This window comes from Lotus japonicus, chromosome 4, assembly GCF_012489685.1.
Source record: "Lotus japonicus ecotype B-129 chromosome 4, LjGifu_v1.2".
In the NCBI taxonomy this organism is placed as follows: domain Eukaryota; kingdom Viridiplantae; phylum Streptophyta; class Magnoliopsida; order Fabales; family Fabaceae; genus Lotus; species Lotus japonicus.
Genome location: NC_080044.1, coordinates 54,760,359 through 54,768,120, shown reverse-complemented (window position 1 = coordinate 54,768,120; position 7,762 = coordinate 54,760,359). Strand labels below are relative to the sequence as shown.

Genomic DNA, 7,762 nt, shown 5'->3' with positions numbered 1-7,762 from the left:
GATTATTTTCCCCATTATAGTTTTCTTTGCAATTTCCCGACTTCCTTCTTCATCGATGTGCAGATCTATGGTATCTCCATCCAGTTCTGGTGGAGCTTCCTTGTGCGGTGGTGGGTTGAGGCTCGTTGAGCCTCGAGGCTGCTCATCGTTCAGTGAGCTCATTTGCACTCAGTCCCTTCTGATTCTAAGCGGAAAAGAGTCAAATGGTACTTGAAGGCAAGAAACCTCAGAAGTTCCCCTATTAGGGAGGTGCTGCTCCGCTAGAAGGAGAGAAAGCTCTTTTTAGATCAAGATGGGTAAAATCCTAGCAGAGCCTAAAAGAGAGAAAGTTGACGCAATTATGAGATATCCTAAGATCATCGTGCATCAGCCTTAGAAGCGTTTTCTCGGGTAATACCTCTGTGAGAGCTCCAAGAATAATCTTGGCCTCTTTTAGACCCAACATCTTGTATTTCTATTTTGTTCCCAATTGGACCAATCATGTGCCTTCAGATTTATTATATCTTTGTTACCACCCCAAAAGCTGAACTAGGAAGAATCTTCTTCGATAACATCAAATCCAACCTTTTTTTTAGATCTCCTCCTTGAAACATTTTGGGCTCTTCTAGACCCAACATTTTGTACTTTATCTTTATTTCTTCCCCAACAGGAGGAATCATTTGATCTGGGCTTATCTCTCTGCTAGCTTGGCTTAGAAGAGCCTTGGAAAACACCACCTACAACCTTACATTCAGATTTTAACTTTTTAGAGCTCCGAGAATCATCTTGGACTCTTTTAGGCCTACTATCATGTATTTCACATATATTTTCCCCCCCAAGCTTTCTAATGGCTTGAGTTTGTTTTTGTATGATCTATAGTTGAGTCTCATGGCTTCAATTGGGATGATTCTTTTTGTTTCAAGAATCCTCTTAGGCTCTTTCACATCCACTATCTTGTGGTACAATTTTTTTTCTTTCCAAAGTTTACTAATCAAATACTGAGAAACGTAATGATTGGTCAGCTCTGGAAAGAAAAAATTTGTTCAACAAGATAGTGTATGTGAAAGTGCCTAAGAGGATTCTTGAAACAAAAAGAAACATCCCAATTGAAACTATGAGACTCAACTACTACATATCAAACAAAAACAAACTCAAGCCGTTAGGAAGCTTGAGGGGAAAATAAGTGTGAAATACATGATGGTGGGCCTAAAAGAGCCCAAGGTGATTCTTGGAGCTCTTATAAATTTATAGTTGAATGTAAGGTTGAAGGTGATGTTATACAAGACTCTTCTTAGACAAATTAGTGGAGAGTTAAACCCAAGTTGAATGATTCCTCCAATTGGTGAAGAAATAAAGACGGAATAAAAGATGTTTGGTCTAGAAGAGCACAAAATTAATCATGGAAGAGATCTAAGAAATAGGTTGAATTTGATGTTATCCAAGAAACTCTTCTAAGTTCAGCTTTTGGGGTGGTAGCAAAAATACAACAAAGCTGAAAGCAAATGACTGATCAAATTTGTGACAAAATAAAGGTGAAATACAAGATGATGAGTCTAAAAGATTCAAAATAATTCTTGGATCTCTAAAAAAGATGCTACCTAGGAAATCTCTTCTAAAGATTCATGGAGTGAAAATACTATTTCATTTTATAACTCTACTAAAAGCTAGAGAAGAAAATGGTCAGGTGAGTACTATGATGTTGATTGTACTAAACATATAATTGAAAAAATGGTACTCATGGAGACTGTCATGTCATTAGAGCCAATATATATAGCTTCATGGTCTAGGAAAAATCAAAGAACACTAGTATTAACTTTAATGGAATAAACATTTAATTTCACGTGTATATATAATTAAAAAATAAATTCTAATAACTAAGATACCAATCACAACTTGAGAAAATATTAAAAATAATAAATGAAATAAGTACTATTATATATATAATAAATATGTTAAGCATTAAAATTATTTAATGTCATAAATTCTATTAGCTAATAAATATTTATAAAAGTATAAATTTTAATTTTTTTTAAATGACACTATATATTATTTACTATACTTTTTTATAATGTATTGAATTCTTTTAATGACATAGTTAAAATATTAATATCAAAAATAGTAAAAATTTTGATTTTATATTATTCATATTATGAATTGATTGTTAATTATACTTTATATTATTCATTTTAAGGATAATTAATAATTAATTATTGTTTGGAATTAATTAGTATTGTAAGTTATATAAAAGTCAAACATCTTTTAACTAATTTTAATACTAATATATTTTAATCATATATATGAGAAATTGATTATTTCTACAATAATAATATAAATGATCATTAATAACTAATTATAATTTTCAGTTAATAACTTTTACATTATTTATTATAGAACTACTCAATTTATCGTATACTAGTACTTTTGACCCGTGCATCGCACGGGGAATATTCATTTTTGTTTTTTTTATGATTTTTTAAATATATGTTATTTTTTAAAAGATATTTTATGGATTAGAAAAAAAAATATTTTAAATATAAGAAATCATAAATTTGTAAATTTTTTTTAATGAATGTTTGTTTTTTGTTTTTTTGAGTTTCTATTTTTGGTTTTTATCTTTTGTCGTTGTTTTCCTAGATGCTCGATTGAAGTAGGTAACCCTTGTTGTTGATTACCTAAAAACATATCTTTTTTGTTACGCCTAATGGATAAGTAAGAAACAGATTACCTTTAGTCGGGAGTTGTACGTACTCCACTACCCATTCGATAATCTTACCATAGTGGAGCATCAAGAAAATAAGATTCAAAATAAAACTATTAAAATGGAAACAAATAAGTGAATGCAAAACAATAGAGAAATGAAATTAGTCATTATCTTTGACTCATGCAAAATCTCAAATGTGACGGGAACAATGAAGCTAGTCATGACAAAGTATGAACTTTTACTTTATTGTCTATGTACATATGATTGTGTCTATATATAAATGTCAAGGGTGTGGATACTTTGATTGTAATTATGTGATATTGTAATTATGTGATATGTGCATTGCAAAGAAGAGCTTAAAATGTAAATCAATTTTAAAGAAGGGAACGGGAAGCCAAGAGTCAAATTAAATTTAAATAAACTAATAAATAATAATTTATCACCAATTTTTTTTTTTGTCTTTTACTCGTTTACAACCATACCGTTTTTAATATAATATATATAGTATATAATTGAAAAAATCTACATGGAACAAAATAAGGAGAAAAAAGGGGAGACTCTTGAGTTTTTTTTTTATTACATGGAGGAATAAAGCCCAAAAGACTCTTGAGTTTTTAGTAGGGTAGTTTAGGAATTGAGCATACATAATTAGTAAAAATATTCATGAAAGGGTTTTACATCGGAAAGATAAATTACACCCTCCAGGCATTGATCCCTAAACCTCCCTCACCCAACCTACATGTTCCCTAACTTTTACCATTTGAGTTATCATTCGAGGACAGATGATTTATTATTAAGGATGAGAATTTCATATTTTTAATATAATCATCAATGTGTGTGTGAGATATCTACTACTTCTTATTCATGAGTTTAGATTTCACTATTCCTACAAAACAACCAATCACATTACGCCATCTGTCCTTATTTTTGTTACTTTTTCAAAATTTTTTTTCATCTCCACCGCTCATCTGATTTTCTTCTTTTTCCTGATTTCCTGTTTTTTGACCTACTTCTACGTCACATGAGTGTACTCTCACCCATCCATCGCAGCTCAGTGTTTCCTCTCCAATGTCATCATCGTCCGCTGGCTACTTCTATTGCTTGCTCATCCATATCTACAGCTCAGTTTCTCATCTGCTCCCGTCAAATCGCGTCTCTGCATCATTCAATTGCATCCTCGCCGACCTTCCGTGTTCAAGGAGGTTTCGCTCGCCGAAAATGGTGGAACCAGCCATATTTCGACAGGTACCTCCATTCACTGTTATTTGTTCATCCTTCTTTCTAAATTCCAGATTTGAGTGCATTCCCAAGGAGCAAATCTCGGATGAGTAATCCTTTCGTCTGTTTCCAGTCTAAATCACTTTAAATGTTACTGATTTAATTTGATTTTTTCATCCACAATGTGAACTTGATTTTTGGAGTAAACATTTTAGGTAGTAGATTTCTCTATAAATACTCCCTATGTGGTGAAGGGAGAGTCATCTACCACCGTCGCTCTCCCTCTCTGAGCGGAGTCATCGTTGGGTCGCAACGGAAAAAGCCACCAAAATGCATTCATTCAGGTACAGAGCCAACATTCTGCTCTTATTTGCCATAATCATTCTGGCCTTTATGTGCGGCATGTTCCTTCTCTGATACACTCAATTCCCCTTCTCCCTCTGTCCAAGTCCCGATCCTGAAGATCAACTGGTTTCAAAAACAGCCCAACAACAATGACATTGAATATATCAGAAGATTTGTAGTCTCTTTTCACGTGGAACACAAAACAGGTTTTTGTATTTATAGCTGCTGAATGTGAAACTCCAAAACATTCCTTGAACCAGATATCCTTGTGGGATGGTTCATTCCCTCTAAAAAGCATGCCAAGTTTTGGATCCACACATCAAATAAGTACCACTTCATTGATCAGGGAAGCAATTTGTGTGGTAAAGAATTCAACTTGACTGTGCACTGGCATGTTATGCCAAAGACTGGCAAAAGGTTAGCAGATAAAATAGTTATACCAGGTTACCGATTGCCTGAGGAATATAGATGATGATGCCTTCTTGTCATGTTAATGTTTTAGCTGTAACTTTAAAGAGCTAGGATCAGAGGAAAGGATTTCATGTTTTGGATGTTGGAAATCAATATGATTTTTAACTTTGAACACTTGCACATCCGAAATTTGGTTGTGAGTATTTTCATTCATCCTGCTTTCCCCTATCCCATTTGTACCTTTGTTCAACCATTTGTGTATTTTCACTGATTTCTCTGATGTCTGAAATAGCTGCAGGCTGGAAAAAGTTATCAAACTGCATTGCTTTAAGGGTAAAAGAACCTCATAAGCAGAACTGTGCAATCTTTCAATGGGTTTCCACATATCTAATGCTTTTACTGACATGGTGAATTTATTTTTTAACCTTACCTCCACATCCTTCCGTTGAAACAATTTCCCTTTTAACATGAACTCGTGCTCCAGCAAATCACTTTTTGGATCATATTCAGCTCTGCATATCAGTAAAAGATGCAATCATATCTCAGTAATTTAAAATTTGAAATGAAAATAATGCAAATAAATTAGTGATACATGTAAGTCCTTGTGAGTTCATCTAATCTAACACCATGATTGCAGAAAGATATTGAAGTGGGTAGCCACTCTGTCACAGGTATGCCACATACAGCTGCATAATTAGCATAACCATGCCTCAAGCTATATATTGCAGCTGAAGTTCATCACATATCATTAAAATTAAAACTTAAATGTATTCTATGGCTTACTTTATATAGACTAACCACTACATTATTTAACAAAATGTTTTATGTTTCCTTACTCCTTAGCTTTGAGTACCTTATAACATTCATTATGTCCTACATCTTATAATTTTCCATGTGCATATGTCCCTCATGGGGGAAATGATGGATGGAATTTTTCATCCATTTTCTAAATTTTGTGAGCATTCTCTCATGCACCTTGTCATCCATAACACTTTTATTTTTATGGTTTCTCCTTCTTTGGTTCTCAGCCCTTATCCCCATCTACCCATAGAAAATTCAGGTCCAAAAATATCACAATGTTTCAAGAAATTTTGTTGAGTAAAGCCTACTTTACATTTCAGGTTGTTGTAGAATGTAGACTGTCCAAGGAGACACCTGGTTGTTTCTGCCATTTAATGTAGAAAACTTGAACCCAAGGCAATGGAAGATAGATGTTTTAATTGAATTTTGATAGAAGGAAGTAAGATAGACATCACCACAGTATAGGATAATAGACATAGGGAGTAAGGAATTTAATTAGCTTCTTTCAAGTTATTTTTCTGCATCATTGGTTGGCTACTTTCATATATTGGTTGGCTACTTTCATGTATAGTTTTGTTCTACTATTTTTTTTAATCTTATTGAGGTAATAAAATGCTGCTGTTCCTCATAGATTCCAAAGGCCTTCAGGAGTAATTCCTTCTTCAATGCTGGGTTTGGAGGCTTTTACAGGAAGTCTTGATGACTTTGGCTTTGAAGATAATCTAAGTTTTAATGATATGAATTTGACTTAATAATGCAGTTGCTGATTTTTTCTTTAAAATCAATACCAAGTTGTTGTACCTTCTCTTTTCGGTGTTTCACTACCAAATGTGTGTGTGAGAGAGAGAGAGAGACATACAGACAGAGTTCAGTGACTGTGTTAAAGAATTAGTGAATTAGTTTTGATCCATTAAATTGGCATGTATATTAGGACTAAGTTTATGATGTGGATGAAGTTAAGCAGCAGCTTTTGTGTTCCCGCATTTTATTCTCATCCCTATCCTTTCAGGTTGTGCATGATAAGTGTGACTGATGATTCTTGTGATTGATTTTGGTTGAATGACTACAGATAATACAAATGTCAGAGTTTCACATAATATGGCTTCATTTGAATGAGCTGAAGTTACAGACATTTGGACATTCTCTTCAATAATATTGATGGCATTCATTGTTTGGTGTTGCTTCTTTTTGCAAGCTCTTGCTATGCTTATATTTTTTGTGTCGAAAGTAACATATCCTGATGATTGTTGTAGTTCTTTCTTAGTCGATTGTAACACACATCTCTATATGTTTTAAATTTGAGTCTTCACTTCGGACAATGAAACTATATTTATATACCCTCATTCTCATTTATGTATGTAACTTATCTCTTTAAAATACATATCCTCTCTACTTTCCTTGAAGCTTGGCTCTCACTTAAAATTAGTGTAAAAAAAAACTCCAATTCAATTGTACGACAACAACAACGAAAGCTTTATCCAACTAAGGTCGGTTATATGGATCACTCGATCCATTTGTTACTAATTATTTTTAACGTAATTTTTTTCCCATTGAGATCATTGTGGTTCTTATTATGGGTTCAACTGAAAATAACATAAGGGAGTTTTTAATTTGTAAAAGAAAAGTTTCCGGATAAGTGTTTTCCTTGCTCATTTTATCAAGTTGCTACTAACTCTTTTCAAATTAATATGTTTGCTTGCTAAATGTTATTATTTAATTTTCCATTTCTTGAATTTATTTTTATTGGTGATGAAAGATTAATTTTACCATTCTATTTTTGAATCTTTCAATTAAATAAAAATATTCACGTTTTCAATGAATGAGTCCGAATTTTCTGATAAACAAAAAAATGAATACGTCCGATGGATGGTCTAATAATATTTTTTACCAATTGTGTTTTATTCTACTAATAAAATTATATATTTTACCATTATCTTGAATTTAAGTTGAATATATAATTGAAATTTTATAAATATATAAATTATAAAATATAAATAAATATTACATGGCACAAGTATTTAGTACTTCTTATTTGTGATTTTGAATTTCACTATTCCTAAGAAACCACTAATTACGTTGTGCCATCTGACCTAATTTTTTTGCTCTAAGGTTGGGTACTAATTCAATTAACCAACATTTGAGCAACATATATTCTATACCTTATTTGTACCTCTTTGCATGAATTATTTGTTTATCTTTTACATGCAAGATTGAGCCGGAAATCACACCGACAAGCTCCATAATAACTGTAAAGAGCGAACCAAACTTAATATTGCAGTGTTAGCCAATTAATGTGTATAAGTAAAT

General features: G+C 32.5%; 1 pseudogene; it reads left to right on the top strand.

Moving 5' to 3' along the window:
• Positions 1-4,228: 4,228 nt before the first annotated feature.
• On the top strand, positions 4,229-4,715 carry LOC130715277 (signal peptidase complex subunit 3B-like; annotated as a pseudogene).
• The last annotated feature ends 3,047 nt before the right edge of the window (positions 4,716-7,762 follow it).